The sequence below is a fragment of the Pyrus communis genome, chromosome 15 (genome assembly GCF_041283825.1).
Source record: "Pyrus communis isolate YQ-2024b chromosome 15, ASM4128382v1, whole genome shotgun sequence".
NCBI lineage: Eukaryota > Viridiplantae > Streptophyta > Magnoliopsida > Rosales > Rosaceae > Pyrus > Pyrus communis.
The window spans coordinates 26,210,731-26,229,099 of record NC_142579.1 but is presented as its reverse complement, the minus strand read 5'-3'; the positions used below and the strand labels follow the sequence as shown (position 1 = coordinate 26,229,099).

At 37.3% G+C, this 18,369-nt stretch overlaps 1 pseudogene; it reads left to right on the top strand.

Moving 5' to 3' along the window:
- The first annotated feature begins 11,255 nt into the window (after positions 1-11,255).
- Positions 11,256-14,599, top strand: LOC148690784 (abscisic acid 8'-hydroxylase 1-like; annotated as a pseudogene).
- The last annotated feature ends 3,770 nt before the right edge of the window (positions 14,600-18,369 follow it).

Sequence of the window (18,369 nt, the reverse complement as noted above, 5' to 3'; positions counted from 1 at the left end):
TGAGCATTCGGATAGCTCCCATTAATATTTTAGAACATTATTAGCTATCAACAAGATGCCTGAACATTCTTTGTTTAAAAAGTATAGATGATGATCTCAATGCTTAAATTAGTTGAATCCTTAAACTGTTAATAGCAGACACAGCTCTCTTTTCTATACTCAAATATTTGAATATTAATTTTTATAGTTTTAGATTATTATATTTGAGGGCAAAAAATCTCAATCAATAATGGGTCACTGATCAATTAATAAAATGACCTAAGATTGTTCTATTAATTTAATGTATATGGTAACTTTTGCTATAAACTTTTGGCCATTTGGTGTGACTTCTTTACATTTCTTAGTGTATATCAAAAGTACATGATGAATTGAAATATCTAGCTTCATGCACTCGTCTTTTAAATAGCAATATAAATCTAATCAAATATATAAACTTAAATCTTTCTCCCCATAGATGCTCCTAACAATAAAACAAAAAATTCCTTTCTAGGATGAGTGTTGAGTGATGATTGTTCCCTAAACCCTAAACCCTAAACCCTAAACCCTGCAAAAAAATTCCTATTCATTGGTATATAATAGCCCAATTTGCGTTATAATATATAAAGAATTGAAATATTTAACTTAATACTCGTCTTTTACATACCAATATGAACCTAATCAAAATGCTTTAACTTAAACTTGTATATTTACTTGTCTTCTATATACCTGGTTGAACCTAACCAAATATGTTTGAGCTTAATACTTGTCTTTTTAGTACTAATGTGCCTAATTAAGCCTTTTTCCCATAATGCTCCAAGTTACCATTAAAACAAAACCAAAAAGAAAAAAACTTCTAAGTTCTAACAATTTGACTTATTTGGAAGCAATTATCTATGAGAGGGAAAGTTGCAACCAGTTAGATTCAAAATCTAGGAACTTTTGCTAGTTTCTGTCAATGAGCTGTACATTCCTAATTAGTCTAAGTCAACTATTTGATTATGCAAGATTATAGGCTCATAATTACTTTCCTAGAATAGTTTCATAGGCTCTGTATATATAACCTTCCTATTGTTATACATCAATATCAATGAAGTATTATTTTTTACCCAATCTGAGATGGTATCCGAGCAGTCAATCATGACTGTGTCTTGACTTAACCCTACCAATCGCTTCTGCAAACAGCAACCGTCAACCGTCAACAAACCCAACACCAGCAAATCACTCAAAGTGTTCCCTTGCCTTTTTTCCCCCTCAACCTCTATTTCTTATTGCAAATCAGTTTGTCTTATTGTAATTCAAACGTTTCCCTTAGTCAAATCGGTTTGTCCACCTTCATCAAATCAGTTTGTCAAACCAGCCTATATTCCATCTACAACCTTCATGTGTAAGCCAATATCATGGCCAACAATGATGGGTCAGCAAACCCCAATCAATCCGTGGTGTCGGGAGGCTCCAAAACTACCACACAAATCGTCACTTTGTAGAGTGACACCTCCAACTTCTCCGCAAGAATCAAACTAGATGAGAATAAGTATTCTTTATGGCATCAAATCATAGAGATGAAGATAGTTGGGCGAGAAAAACATGGCCACCTGACTGGTGATATTGCCCAGCCTACAGACTCAGATCCCATATTTAATAAATGGCGTGCATCGAATTGCCAAGTCAAGAGTTGGTTGTTCGACGCCATGCAACCTAATCAAATTAAACGATTTATTAGTTATGACACAGCAAAGCAAGTCTGGGTTGCAACCAAGCAAACGTATTCAGATGGTGCTGATGAAGCTGAGATTTATGACCTTCACAAACGATCATTCATAATGAAGCAGACTGGTGCATCAGTTGCCAAATATTACAGTGAGCTCGCTGAGATTTCATAGGAGCTTTATTAATTAAGTCCAAGTACCATGGAGCATCCGAAAGATGTTGAGACTAGACGCAAGGAAGTTGATCATCTTATATTTATATATTTCTTGCCGGTTTGGACAATAATTTTGATCAAATCCGAGGAGAGATTTTGAGGATGGAGCCTAAGTCCAAACTTGAGGCATCATATGCACATATTAAATGAGAGAGTAACCGACAGGGAACTATGTCTGAAGCTGGTGGAACCTCCGATGCCACAGCCTTGGCTGCTGCAAGGTCCAAACAATCTTGGCTGAACAACTACAGTGTCGACTCTACTCGTAACGGGCCTCCAATAAAGTGTACTAAATGTTGTTTAGATAACCACACAACTAACGGCTATTATGAGATCATTGGTTATCCAGAATGATGGGTCCACAAAGGGCGAAAAAAGGATTCGACAAGAGCCTCATTTGCATCCGCTCAGTCATCTAAAGAGACTGCATCAGAACCTCTATCAAATCCGAAAAATGTTGACACTAGCGCTACTAATCACATGATATCTAGTTTTACTGGGTTGCATTCTACCAAACCATCAAGCCAAACACATATTGCCAATGCCAATGGAACCACCTCCTAAGTTATAGGAGAAGAGTCTTTATCTCTTACATCCTTATTAAGTCTTGATCATGTCTTAGTTGTCCTTTCACTCGACTATGACTTGTTATCTGTTCCTCAAATCATTGATTCCCTTAATTGCACCGCGTGTTTTTGGCCATTGTATTGTCTATTTCAAGATCTTCTCACCAGGGCCGTGATTGGATGTGGTACTAGGAGGGGAAAGTTGTATTATCTGGACTTGACAGACGACAACAGTAAGAGATTGAGTCATGCACATCATGTGAGAAAAGATAAGTCTATCAGGATGAAGAAAATTTGGCTGGCATAGATGATTAGGGTAAGAGATTCGAGATTTGTTTTCCCAGTTTGCTGAATCAGACTTTCATTGTGAAACTTGCATTTTGGCAAAAAGCCATCGTATTTCTTATCCATTAAGATTGAATAAAAGTTCTCTGCCTTTCATGATTGTTCATTCTGATGTTTGGGGACCATCACGAGTTCCCACTATTAGTGGTTTTAAGTGGTTTGTGACGTTTATTGATGATTGCACCCGGATGACCTAGGTTTTTCCATTAAAGCAGAAAAGTGAAGTCACCACCAAATTCAAGTTATTTTATCAATATGTTGCTACTCAGTTTGACAAGAAAATCACTACACTTCGATCTGATAATGGAGGAAAGTACGTCAAACATGACCTACATAATTTTTTAAGTCAACATGGTATTGTTCATCAAACCACATGTGTCTATACACCACAACATAATGGTGTCGCATAGCGTAAGAATAGACATATCTTGGAAGTTGTTCATGCCTTTTTATTTGAGGCCCGTATGCCTCATCATTTTTGGGGGGAAGCTCTTTGTTCTGCTTCTTACCTCATTAATAGAACACCATCCAGCACTCTTCAGTATCAAACTCCATTTCAAACATTGAACATTCTCCTCACCATGCCATTCACACCAAATCTCGAACCATATCTCTTTGGTTGTGTTGTTTATGTTCAAGTGTATCCACATCAGCATGGCAAGCTTGATCCATGTGCATTGCATTGTGTCTTTGTAGGGTATGCTGACACTCTATAAGTGTTTCCATCCTCCTACTCAGACTATGCATTTTACCGCAGATGTGAGTTCCCACGAGAGTAAGTTCTATTACTTAGGGGGAGTTTATGAGCATCTTCTACAGGGGAGAGCTCTATCTTTGCAGCAAATACTCAGATCATCCAAATTCAACAAAATGTTTTAGAATAGTTAGTGACCCTTTGTTTGTCAGGGGAAGAGTATGTCGAATGGCTTTCTTGAATGAACTCCTTAGTACTCAAAATGTTAGAAATGTTGGATGTTATAATAAAATGAGTGCATATATACATTACCCTGAAGAAGGAATAAATACTAAAATTAGGTGTGATTATGAGAAAATCTAGTAGAAACCATAAATTATTTTTCCAATTCTTATGTTATTTTATAGTGAACATTGAATTTAAAATCAATTGGACACCAGTTTCAACAATTAGAGGAGAAAGAGAGGGCTTAATGGGAGAGAGAGGCTAGGAATTCTTTAAACTATTAGGCAAAACATCAACCAGTAGGTCCTATACTTTCGTGCGTGACATCACTTAACCTAACACATAACATATATTGTTTGAGAGGATGCAATCATGCAATGAGCTATTGGACTAAAAGAGCACAGCTCCGGTTGCTTTGATGAACTCTGACATAAGTACATGGTCCTGGCCTCTATATAAATGATTATTTTTTATTCGTTTCATATTGTATTTGGCAATTAACATTTAAAAAGTATTCTACTTTGCAAAAGTACAGGTTAATTATTCCAACCATACCTCCAAGTTTTAATTTAATTAATACACTAACTAACATTTGGTCTTCCGTGGTTATTGTTTCTTGTTTACATTTTAACTTATTTGTCTTTATAGATGAGAATCTCTTATTTTGCGATGCCATTGGAATCTCATTCTAAATTTGTCTTCACATATACTATTGGTATATAATTATGTACATAATAGATACCGGTACCGGAACTTTCTTCAAGAAAATTATAAAAAGAACTTAAAATGTTTAGCTTAATACTAAACCAAATTTGCATCAGCTACTTATCTTTTTACTCGTGTTTTACGTACTAATATGATTCTAACCAAATAGTATATTAGCCTATTAATCCATTCTCCCCAAAGATGCTCCATATGAACATTAAAACAAACAACTTTAACATTTTGACTCATTTGAAAACAATTCTCTACAACATGCACCATTGCATCCGGCTGATAGATGAATTGACAATAATCTAGGTGTTGCAAAATAATAAGTTTAGGATTTAGACCCAGTCTGTTAGAATTAGATTTTCGTTTAGAAATTAGAATTTAGTTCATAATAAAATGTTTGTTATTCACTTGTGAATAAGTCAGTCACAATGTAGACCATTCGATTAATGTAGCCGTGTCCACGAATTTGTAATATTTCTCCATTTTCAATAATATTCTTGGTTTTGTAATCCGTTTGTTCATCTGTTCATTATGCGTACACTGATTCTCAACTTGGTATCAGAGCAGGTTCAATCCTTTGGGATTTAATTTGCTATGGATTTGTATCAGTTAGTCAGTGTGTAATTTATTCATGTCTTCTGCTTGTCGTTTTTCGGATTTGAGTTTACCCTGCATTCGTCACGTATCAGTTTGTCTATCGTCCTATTTTGCATTGTTTGGTTTGTTCTCGTATGAATCCGTAGAATTGTAGTGTTTTTTATTTTGGTAAGGAGTTATCATTGTTAGTTTTAAATTAGAAAATCTAGAGATCAAACCTGCTCAAACATCTGCAACAGAGTTGAGCCCGTCTGCACCCTCACCCAAGTCTACATATGTGACTGTTCGCATCGTACCATTTGCATCTCACCATGCTACCTGCTCACAATCTGACCAACCACACCGCCGCGTCTAACATATAGGCATCAAACCCACCGCTGCACCCACCATCTTTTGCCACACCTTTGTTGATTTGCACCAACCAGGTCTATTACGCTGCCGCGCTTCTTTTGCACAATAGAGGAGATGGAGTGGGTTTAGTGCCTCCCACGTCAACAGTTAATACACAAATTGAAAGATTTTTAAACGGAAGTTTGATATTACAATGAATTCGAAGTTAATGTATGATATTACAAGGTTTGAAAGATAAGATATGAATTTTTTATGTGACTGTTGACCCTAAAAATTACAAAGCCTACGTGGCGCGCAGGCCGAGTAACTAATGACCTAACTACGTTTTTCGGTTGATGCAAGGTGTGCCAACTCGTAGGCCGAGCTCGGCCGAGGAGTAAAATTTGTTGACGTGTTGAGTGCATTGCTAGACTTCTTGATCTTGTGATTGCGGCCGAGTAAGGAACAAGTCTCGGCCTTCAGGTTCTCAAGCCTGAAGACAAGGCTGCTAGTTCTGCGAAGTTCACGAATCGTCGGCGCCGGATTCGGTCACAGTGATTATATTCCTAAGAGTATAAGCACGTCAAATCGACACCAGACTATATGGACACAAGTACTCAAAGGAGATGTATGTCTTGATGGTAAATGTGGTTCGGCCGTCAGAATGCCGAACTCTGAAACTCACTTGTTAGTATCCAATCATAAAACCACTCAGCGTTCAATGTGCCGAATGTCGTAACTCGTAACACCCTACTTTGCCGAGAAAGCTAATAAGATGACCTCCGCCAACAAGGATTCGGAAACCCTTCTCGATCGAGACTTGGATAGGTAATCGGTCGGCTTTGGCGTAGTGTTGTTTATCCAAACTGAAGGTGCTCCTTGATCGGCTAATTCTACGACAACAGTGTTGTTTATCCAAACTGAAAATGTTCGCCGGTTGCCTTCACAGTGTTGTTTATCCAAACTGAAGATGTGTCGGCGGAAAAAAGAAAATAAAAAATCTTAAGATGTTTGAGAGGTTTGTGCAGGGCAGTTGTGTGTTGAATTCGGGAGCCTGAATGATGCACTCTTCTCTCTATTTATAGCAACAATCCTCCTCAAGATCGAGTCGAAATCATATTCTGATTAGGACTTCTTATTCTGATCCAACTTTATCTCGACCAATTCTACTCTTACTAGGACTTTGAACTCACCCCATTTTCAGGCCGTATTCATTACCGGTCGAAAATCCATATTGCACTAGGACCCCTTATCATATTTGGACTTCTTCGACCCATCCGCTCATCCAAACTACTCTTTCTTGCAATAAGACTCGACCATCTTTACCAAACAGCCCGGGACCACCAGGCAGCCCATAATATATTTGGAAAAGCTTTGGGCCGAACCTACGCTTGGCCCAAAATATTATTTTAAGCCCAAACAGTGACCTAAAGTTAACGTGGTAAAATGTAGTTTACCCTAAAAGAAAAGATTTGATGACCGTGAGAAGTTGGAGTGCAAAAAAAGTTGTTGGCCCCATTTGAGCTTGTTGGATCACTTGTTGCTTTAAAGGCCCACACAAAGGTTTCAATTGTTGGCTGTGTATGGAAGTTGTTGTTGCCTACCTGTCAATCACTTGATTGGTTGGACTGGTAGCCACTCAAGTGATTATTGTCGAAGATTTTAGAATTGTCTGTTTGTCTATTGCTGCAGTTAGGATATAGGAACCTCCTCTGTTTAGTGACAAGGTCCATACTCCCAACATCTGTTTGCTTGGAATTTGAATATGCCTGTTTGAATCTATCTGCCATCAGTCATCTAAAAATCTACATGCTACAACGGATCATGTATGTCTGTCTACCTATGCGAGTAGTGATGCCTGCCTGCATGTGTCAGTAACGTTGCCTGACTGTCTTTCTGCTTTGCAAAGCCTACTTGCCTGCCTGTCTGTTAGTCTGCATAGCGGAACCAACTTGCATGTCTGCTTGTGTGTGCAGCAAAGCCTGCTTGTCTGTCCAACGAACAAAGCCTGCATCCACATCTGCTTGTTGGAAACTCACGTTGTATACATCCATAAGTTTGACGAGGAGTGTTGAAAAATAATAAGTTTTAGATTTAGGCTCAACCCCGTTGGTATTAGGTTTTCATTTAGATATTAAAGTTTAGTTTATTATAAATAGGATGCATGTTATTCGTTTATCAATAAGTCAGTCACAATGTAGTTCATTGGAGTTATGCAGCTATCTTGGCAAATTTGTAATGTTTCTTCGTTTTCAAAAGTATCCTTAGTTTTGCAATTCTTTTGTTTGCTTGTTCATTATGCACTTCTCAACTATAGAACCTTTTGATATTTTCTTGATCAGTAGAATTTAGTTTTAAAAAGCTATAGATGTTGACTCCATCAATGGAATCGTACATCTTCCTTGTGAAGAACTACAATGATTATTTTATAATGTCCATTTGCATTCTCTGTGTAATTTCAATATATATATAAAATATCTTGGCTGGTTAACCAGAGAAGTAGTAACGCTCCACGAAAGTTAAAAAGTCGGTAAAAACTAACAATAAAAATTATTACAGCATTTTAAATGGTTAAAAGACATCAACAATAGTAGGTTGATAAGAAGACGCGCAATAGAACATCAACCGTAGTGCTTATGCTAAAGTATTGTCCAAATCAAAATTACTCAACACAGTTGCGGGTTTCCTTTTTCCGCCACTATTCAAATATCTTGATGCTCGGCCGAGTGCCGACAAACCTTGGTAAGGATGCAATCTGCAAAATGTAAACCAAAAATCAAATTAAAAATGAAAAATATAAAAATAAAAATAAAAAATAAAAAAAAACACACACACAAACAATTTTGAGCATTTGGATAGCTCCCGTTAATATTTTTGAACATTATTATCTGTCAACAAGATGCCTGAACATTCTTTTTTAATTCGGTGCTACATCAAAAACTCACCCAGACATACAAAAATATAGACGATGATCTCAGTACTATTCTCAAATTTGACCAATAATTTTTATAATTTCAGTTAATATATTTACGTGCAAAAAATCTCAACCAATGGAGGGTTACTGTTCAATTAATAAAATGACTCAATATTGTTCTATTAATTTAATGTTGTTTGGGCCCAAAATATTGGATCATTCTAAAAGACGCTAGGTGCTAATCGGGCAACAATCTGGGGTCAAGTGCTTAGGCAATTAGGCGGGGACAAGAAGGGGGCCTAGGCGGACTAGGCGAATTTAAGTAAATTTATTATATATTGTATAAATAAGTGTCTATTTTTACATAAAAACACACATAATTATATTGGTATACATAAGTTACAAAATAAAATGAGATATATATATATATATATATATATATATATATATATATATATGTTGAAAACATGGGAAACAATCATATAATGAGTGTTCGTCTAAATATTTAATAAGTCTCTTACATCTTATTGAAAAATTAAAATGTAAAATAAAAGTTATTGATTTTCTATCTAAGTGAAAGTCTAGACCTAGGGGGGTTTAGGCAGGTCAGGCGGTTGCCTAGGCGAGCTAGGCATACGCTTAGGTGGGTCTAGACGCACTTTTTTAATTTTCAAACGCCTAGGAACTAATTAGGGCAGTGGTCAGCCGCCTAGGCAAGGATTTTTAAAACAGTGAGTATGACTTTGGGTTCTACCCAGATAGAAAACCCAAGACGCCTAGGACTATCCTAAGACTAAGGTTGAACCAAAGAAAAGTAGCTGAATCCTAATTGGTGTCTGACTTTGAGAAAAATGGGATTGGATTCGGCTAGTCCTAAATTAAGTAGAATTGTTAAGGATCAAGCTGAATGTTGATAAGATTCATAATATTCCGAGAATCAAGTTCATAATTGATTAAGGGCAAGAATGAATTAAACATGGAAAAGGAGTAGGTTCAGAGTCCTAAGTCTAGTAGGAGTGGTTGAGCTCTATACAAAGATTAGAACGAATTGGTGTTGTGAGGGTATAATCCAGATAAGACTCTACTCCAACAAAAATAGAAGTGGATTTGTGACATTCAAATCCTCTTCAACACAACACACAAATCTGTCATGCGCAATTTCTTACTTTATGCGAAACCCTCTCACCTTTGAGAAAACATTGACCTTCCTAACTTCATCAACCATATCTCTCAGTTTGTATAAATAGCTCTATAGTTGACAATTGGTGACAACTCTCAGTTTGTAGAAACAACTCTGGAGTCGTAGAGTCAGTCGATCATGAAGCATCTTCCAGTGAGGATAAATAACACTACTTCAAGCTTGGCTGATTATCTATTCAAGTCTCTACCAACAAGGAGTCTTTGAGTTCTTGTTGAGGGAGGTCATCTTATTAATTTTCTCGATGAAGTAACATATTACCAGGTTACATTGTTTGCCACATTAAAAGCCGAACCCATTTTGTGATTGGATATTCACAAGGGCATTTCAAATTCGGCATTCTGATGGTCGAACCATATTTACAGTCAAGACACTTATCTCTTTTGAGTATTTGTGTCCATACAATCTGGTACCGATTCGGCGCACAATTGAAGCAGCCTTAGTTTTGTAATTCTTTTGTTCGTCTGTTCATTACGTACTGTAATTCTCAATCATAGGACCTTTTGATATTTTTCTTGATCAATAGAGTTTAGTTTTAAAAAGCTATAGATGTTGACTCCATCAATGGAATCGTACCTCTTCCTTGTGAAGAACTACAGTGATTTTTTTACGAATGTCCATTTGCATTCTCTGTGTAATTCCAATATATATAAATTTTCTTGGCTAGTTAACCAGAGAAGGAGTAATGCTACATGAAGGTTAAAGAGTCAGTAAAAACTAACACAAAATATTATTAAAGCATTTGTATGGTTAAAAGACATCAACCATAGTAGGTTGATAAGAAGACTCACAATAGAACATCAACCGTAGTGCTTATGCTAAGTATTATCCAAATCAAAATTACTCACACAGTTGGGTATCTTTTTTCTGGCCACTAATCACATATCTTGAACTGCTACTCGACACTAATTATATTTCTATACATAAAAGAAGACACTAATAATATTTAAAGGCCAAGCAAACAAATTAAGAAAAGTAGAAGACGACGGGAAAGGTGGGTTTGATGCTCTGCCGAGTGCTGACAAACCTTGGCAAGGATGTATTCCATGCAAAATGTTAACCAAAAATCAAATCAAATAAAAAACACAATTTTTAGCATATGGATATCTCTCATTAATATTTTGGAGCATTATTATCTATCAACAAGATGCCTGAACATTCTTTTTTTTTTTTTTTAATTCGGTGCTACATCAAAAACCCACCCACAAATAAAAATATAGATGATGATCTCAATATTTAAATTAGTTGAATCCATAAACCTTTTTTTTGGTAAAAGAATCCTTAAACCATTAATACTAAACAGAGCAATGTTTTCTCTTTTCTATACTCAAATTTAAATATTAATTTTTATAATTTTGGATTATTATATTTTCGGATAAAAAATCTTAATTAATGGCCGGTCACTGTCATCAATTAATAAAATAACCAATATTATTCTATTAATTTAATGTATAAGGTAACTATAAACTTTTTGTCTTGGTGTGAGATGTTTACATTTCTTACTCTACATTAAAACTACACGATGAATTGAAACATTTGACTTCATGCACTCATCTTTTACATGCCAATATAAATCTAATCAAATATATAAACTAAAGCCTTTTCCCCCCAGAGATGCTCCTAACACTAAAACAAAAAAAAAAAAAAAAAATTCCTTTCTAACATTTTGTCTCGTTTGAAAAACTACATTGTGCATTTCTCTATAAAAGGCCCCATTGGAACCGATTAGATTCATTAAGAAAAACATGGCAACTTTTGAAATTTTCTCAAAGATGCTGAATCCATCAAGGGAAGAGCTCCTCCTCTTCGTGAAGAACTATAGTGATATTCTCATTGCTGCTCTGCTTTCTATTGTAACAGTACTTTTGGTCCCAAAAATTGCTAGGGGAAGGGTCACCAGTTCCAAAGGTAGCATCCCCGGCGGGTTAGGGTTACCCATTTTCGGCGAAACCCTTTCTTTCCTTTCAGCAATTAACAGTGCAAAAGGATGCTATGACTTTGTCAGGCGCCGGCGAATGTTGTGAGTTATTCTATCACCCCATCGCTATATTGGAATGTACATGCAGGACTTATCGATCACTTAGCACTTCTTTGGTGTCTAGGACTAAATTTGATAGGAGAATTCACTTTGTGTAAAATATGTTGAAGAAACAAAAATTACATACATTGTTTCCAAAACTGCAGGTAGAAAATGGATTACTAAGGGATAAGTTTCCTTAAACCAAAATAAATATTAAATAAATCATTCGTTTAGGAATTATTCAATCCAATCCAATTCTTGACATCAAACGAGGCTTTAGTAACTGCAAGTAGTGAGGGTACACGATCAAGTTGTTTTCTCCATCGACCACGTTACCAATTATATTTTTCTTCTTTTGTGCTGACCCTTCAACACTATGAAAAAACAAAAATAAAATCATTCAAGGGGAACTTGTCAAAGGTGATGCTTTATGTTGCTAGTGCACCTAAACTCCTAACTTGTAACACTATTGATTACTGGGATGAATTATTTCTTACACTCCTATGTAGTTGATGCAATATTATGGATGCACTTTAGAACCTACTTGAATAGACTAAAAAAAGTTCTTTTGGTTGATAGAGTATGTATATTTAATCATTTTCATACTGATGGAACGTTGAATTGACTTTCGCGGTCAAACTACAGGTATGGAGATTGGTTTAAGACGAGGTTATTTGGCAAGATCCATGTTTATGTTCCAAGTTCTGAGGGTGCAAGAACCATTTTTGCTAGTGATTTTGCTACCTTCGACAAGGCGTATTTGAAACCAATGTCAGATGCTGTTGGAGTCGATAGCTTGCTGGTTGTGGCTCAGGAGACTCATAGAAGGATTAGGCGCCTTCTATCTGATCCTTTCTCCATGAGTTCTTTACCTACGTTCATTCAGAAGTTTGATAAAATTTTGTGCCAGGAGCTAAAAACAAGATAAGAAAGCGGGGAAAAATTTTCAGTGCTTGCCTTGAGTATGAAGGTATGAAAATTCTTCTGGAATGCTTGTAGAAACAAGAGTTTCATATATATATAGAATATAGTAGTAGGGTAAAAGAAGCTGATCTCTCTGAATGTTATCTGATGCGCAGCTAACGTCCGACGCAATTTGCACCTTGCTAATGAGCGTCACAGATGATAAAATACTGCGAATGTTTGAGCAAGACTGCGCCTTAGTCTCAGATGCCATGATATCCTTTCCAGTCATGATTCCGGGCACTAGATATTACAATGGCATGAAGGTACGTGACGTGTACATCCTTGTTAGTTCATTCACTGTTTTAAGTTTTTGGAGTTCATCGTCTAACGCATTGTTAACGCTTAGTTAGGGGTCTTAACATGATATACATTGTCGACCAAAAATGTGGCTGGAAGTCAACTCTCTCTCATTCAAATAACAGTTCACAAATCTCACTACATCTCATTATCCGAGTGTTTTGTAATATATGACTAGAGAAAAAGTTTACCTTGAAGAGTGTACTAAAAGAATTGGCAAAGCAGGCACGAGCACGTGTTATGAAAGTCTTTAAAGACATGATCGCCGAGCGGAGAAGCGGAAAGGAGTATTCAGATGACTTCCTGCAGTCAATGATAGAAAGAGATACATGCCCTGACAATGAAAAGCTGACAGACGCAGAGATTATGGACAACCTATTGACATTGATAATTGCAGGGCAGACCACCACTTCAGCTGCAATGATGTGGAGCCTTAAGTTTCTCGACGAGAACAGAGAAGTCCTGGACAGACTCAGAGTAAGTAATTCCAAAGTGTATCTTCATATCATATAAATTGTGGTAGCAATTTCAGCATCGTTGAGATAGATAAGAAAGAATATATGAATATACAGGAGGAACAGTTGACAATAGCCAGAGCTAGACCAGAAGGAGCTTCAGCTACACATGAAGATATTAAAAACATGCCCTACTGTGTCAAGGTTCGCACCACATCCTAGAAACTTTCGATTGTTAAATTCAACGTAGAAAAAGGATCTTTATTAATGCAACTTTTCAACTGATTAAACTGATAGCGGAGACATCTTGCATACAAACGCGTTGACATCCTTAGTGCTCCGTATGTTTTTCTCCAGGTTATGAGAGAGACATTGAGGTTGGCAAATGTTCATGTGTGGTTTCCTCGCGTAGCTACCAGTGACTGCACTTTAGAAGGTATGTTACAATAAACTTAACCTAGAGAAGTTAAATATGACTGGCACATACAAATATTTCTTCTGTTTATAGATGTTCGAAGCCGTGAGTTACCACAGCTAGCACTACAGTGGAAATGCTTTCCGTTTCATAGAGAAACCCGGAGAGGATAGATGATAGGTTCCTTTTCAATATTTCTCTTAACAAAAACTTGTTTAATCTTAATTCATCACAATGCAATTGCAGGTTTTGAAATAAAGAAAGGGTGGCGGGTGAATATTGATGTGACTCGCATACACATGAATCCGGATCTGTTTCCAAACCCAACGCAGTTCGACCCATCTAGATTTGATGTACCCGTCTCTCTACCCGAAAACTTCATTTTTCTTTTAACTTCTTTTATACACAAATATATTTCAACCACTCAAATATGCATGAGAGGGATTTAAGTATGGTTGAAACTGGAATTTCATACACTTCATTTTTCATTGTTGCCAAGGTATTGACATTGACAGATGTGTTACTTATCGTTTGTGTCAATTTTCTCCAGGAAATGCCAAAGCCATATAGTTATATACCATTTGGGTCAGGACCCAGGTCATGCTTAGGAACCAATATGGCCAAAGCAACAATTATGATCTTTTTACACCGCGTAGTAAGTGGATACAGGTGAGCGAGAGTTTTCAAAGCCATCATTTGATTTTTCTTATCTTGTATGAGCTATGTTAAGGTGATTCGCCCATGCATGTATGTGCAATTTATGACCATTTGTTTTGGAACTCGCATTTGAGCAACAGTAAAAATTCACCTACGGGAGTGTGGACATCTTATATTGATGAATCTTAAAATTCTTTCCCCTTATTGTGTAGCTGGACAATTCATGATTGGGATCCTAGCCTGGAAAAGATGTCACACGTTCCACGGTTAAGCAGTGGTTTGCCCATTACCTTGAAGGCCTTGTAAGAGAGCAAACCTGGTATGCCTGGAAAATTAGGGTTCAATAATCCCGCGTCTTGCCGGTTGTGTGGATAGTCACTACCCCGTGGTTAGCGCCAGCTGCGAAGGCTTCTCCTCGTGCAAGTAAATATTATGCGTGGGTCTTAGGGCTAGGGTTTCTGTTTTACTGGAGCTACATGTTTGGGGCTCATTTGTGTTTTGTAGCAACTACTGTTGCTATGTTGTGTTTAGTCTCATACTATATATTGTGGCTTGTTCCGCTTGCGTCTTGTGTTAATGAAGTATTTCTTTTTCCGAACAGAAAAAAAAAACATCGGGAAGCATGTAATTTTGCAGAATAAGTACGCATTCTTGCCAAATTTATGTTACTATTGATCAGATCATATAATATTACAAGTGCCTTTCCAATCCCCAGCGCCCCCACCCCAAACAAAACGCTACTTGACACTAGCTAGACCCAACCTATTGTCATATTTTCATGCCCACGTTATAATCTCAGTCTCTCCTTTCCCATAACCATAATCATTACTGACCGCTGAGAAGCATATAATACGATCACATCCATATTGCTTGACTTCTTCTTTAACACCATCCCAACTATCCCCATGGCTGATCACGGAGGCAATGCAACAACAGAAACGATGAGCAGTCGCTCAACCAATCAAAGAATCAAAGCTGAAAGAGAAGTGAAATTGGTGGAGAAAGAAACCCGGATGACATCCATATACTGCATTTGATGCATTCAGTCTGTTTGATGGTTGTTGCGGCGAGCTCAACGAATACAACAAGACGAACGCGGGATTCAATCATAGATTCAATAGTTTAGGATCTTCTAGACATAAATTAAAAATTGAAAGAGTTGAATATCAGAGTGCTCAACAAATAATATTATAAAATAATAAAAATATAGATTGGAAGGTTTTCTGAAATTGACGCTGGAATATTATAAAATAATAATAATCTAGATTTGGATTATAATTTGTGAATTGGATTATAATTTGTTAGTTAGCGGTTTTTTAATTTGGTAAATTTGTTAATCTGTGATGTATAAGGTTAGGGTTTTAATCTGTTGATTCTACAATGTTGATGGTTTTAATCTATTGAATCTGTGAAGATATGTGTTTTGTGAAATTTTTAATCTATTGAATATACGATGAAATTGTGGAATTTTTAATCTGTTGAATATGTGAAGAAATTGTGAAATTGTGAAGATATGTGTTTTGTTGAATCTGTGAAAATATGGGCAAGATTCTAAAAGATGTCATGCGCTAGTCAGATGGTGGGCTGGGGCCTAGTGCCTCGGCAAACTATGTGGATTTTAGTAAATTTATTATGTATCGTATAAATAAGTGTCTATTTAGACTTAAAAAACATTATGTATTGAAATATATGAATTGAAAACTAAAATGACATATAGATTAAAGTATTATAACATATTGAAAATATGGAGAACAAGCATATAATGAGTGTTCATCCAAGTATTCAACAAGTCTCTTACAATTTACTGAACAAAAATAAAATGCAAAATGGAAGTTATCGATTTTTTGTCTAAGTCGCGACCTAGGCATGTGCCCGGATGGGTCCAAACAGGCACCTAGGTGGGCTAAGTGGATGCCTAAGGAGGTCTACGCGTCATTTATTGATTTTCAAATGCATTAATTGGGGCAGTGGCTAGCCGCCTACCGCCTAGACGAGATTTTTATAACAATGGATATGGTTCTTAATTTGTAAGTTTGTTAATTTGTTAGTTTGTTAGTTTTTTAATTTGGTAAATTAATTTTGTGAAACTGGATGGCTCCCCGATTGATCACAAGTGACTACCGCTCTGCTTCCTATTCGGCTCATAATGAGCCGTCAACCTTTAGTGTGGTGGCCAATGGGATCCAAGCCACGACTACGGAGTCGGCAGCGGGGACGAGTTCCACTATCCCATTGCCCCCTGCTCCACGATCTGCCAAACGACTCAATAGCACATGTTGCCACTAACCGCCCCGCCCCCCCCCCCCCCCCCCCCTCCCCCCCCGATCACATCACCCACGACTGGCAGCGTGGAGGCTAAATCAGCCCTCGTGGAGGGAGATGAGGGCAGAAAGACAGCCCCCTACCAAGCCAAGGAATAAGAAGACCCAGGGCATTTGTCAGGGCCTAAAGATAAACCAGATCACTCGAACCACCCAAGCCCCAATCCCAATTATTTACCTCCCAACTAATGTCGAGCGTGTGCCCATGTTAACAGTTTGTTAACCCACGACTGCGGGGCCCTGATCCGGAGCAAATGCCCCATGAACGTTGATTCATGGATTTCCCATCAGCAACAGGTTCGTGACGCGATGTACTCTCAACTTTCTGTAAGTTTATAACTAACGATTAGGATCATTTTAAAATAAAAAAATAAAAAAAATGTGTAGTTCATTTTTTTTCTCATTAATGAAAATGTGCAGACCAACTTCGGTTGGAATAAGGAGGACAAAGCATGTGAAGAGTACATCAACTAGGTCTGGAGCGATTGGTACAAGGAGTGGAAGTACAAGCTCCACCTACTATGACTTTTGTCCAACAATAGAGGCAGCACGGGCGGACCGTTTTAAAGAGTTCCTAGAGAGGGTGCACGAGTGGCTCTAGCTTTGCATTGACTTTGAGAATGCAAAGTTCCAAGTAATAATTTTTTGTTTAATTTTATATTAATTTGATATGTATTGTGTTTTTTTTTTTTTTGTCTTCATTTAAACTAATATTTTTTTAATGTACAGAAAAAATCGGCAACAAATAAGGGAAACCGGGATCAAAAGGCATACGAGCACCATTCATATTCCCGACTCCTTTCTTACCTGGTCGAGGAACAGGATGCTGGGGAACAGTTCTTGGAGGTGGTGGTCGAAAGAAGGGGGGGAAGACCCATGCTAACTATGGCAACGAGGTCGTGGAAGGGATTTATGTAAGTATTCTTTCATAACTTTGTATTTTATTTTTAAAGGCTTTAATTATGGTTTAAATTCCAATTGATCTAACTTTGTATTGTTTGTATTTTTTTTAGGCTCCAATGGTACAAAAGAATGACAAGGTCCTCGCCATTCTTTCCTAGCAGCATCCTGACATGCATGTAGAGAAGCTAACACCCGATCCAAGAGTGTCTTTCCAAGTGCTGATGGACAGGGTTGGCCGAATGAAGGACAAGGAAATCCGCAGCCTTGGAGCAGGTTAGGTTCGGAAAGTCGAGTCTTGTTATTCATCAAGTTCTACTGCAATGACTAAGACCGACTCTCAACTTCAGCATGTGGAGGAGGAGCTAGCACATCAAAAGGAATTAATCCGCCAATACTTCATGGTCGTATCCCAGAGCTTATCAGCTTCTGGCATTACGATTCCACCAATGTCGCCCGAGATTGTGCCGCCATTCGAAGAGCCTCCCCAACAGTCGTCCCAACAGGCCCCCGTGCAGCTGCCCGATAAGCCACCTCATCAGTGATCATGACCCCTCCTAGTTTACAATTCTTGTTTTTTTTTCTCTTTAATGTAATATGTTAGAACAAAAAATAGGGGCACGTCACCATCCAATCCTATAACTAATGACCCAACATGGTGTCCTAATTAATGTGTATGATAGATACCCAATACTAGAATATTCTTTAATAAAGCATATGGTGTGACTTGTTTGAATTTTTTCGTTTGCATTAACATTATACTATAAATTGTAATGTCTGGCTTAATGCACTCGTCTTTTACATAATGTGAATCTAACCAAATAAATATGGCTCAACCATCTTCCCCAAAGATGC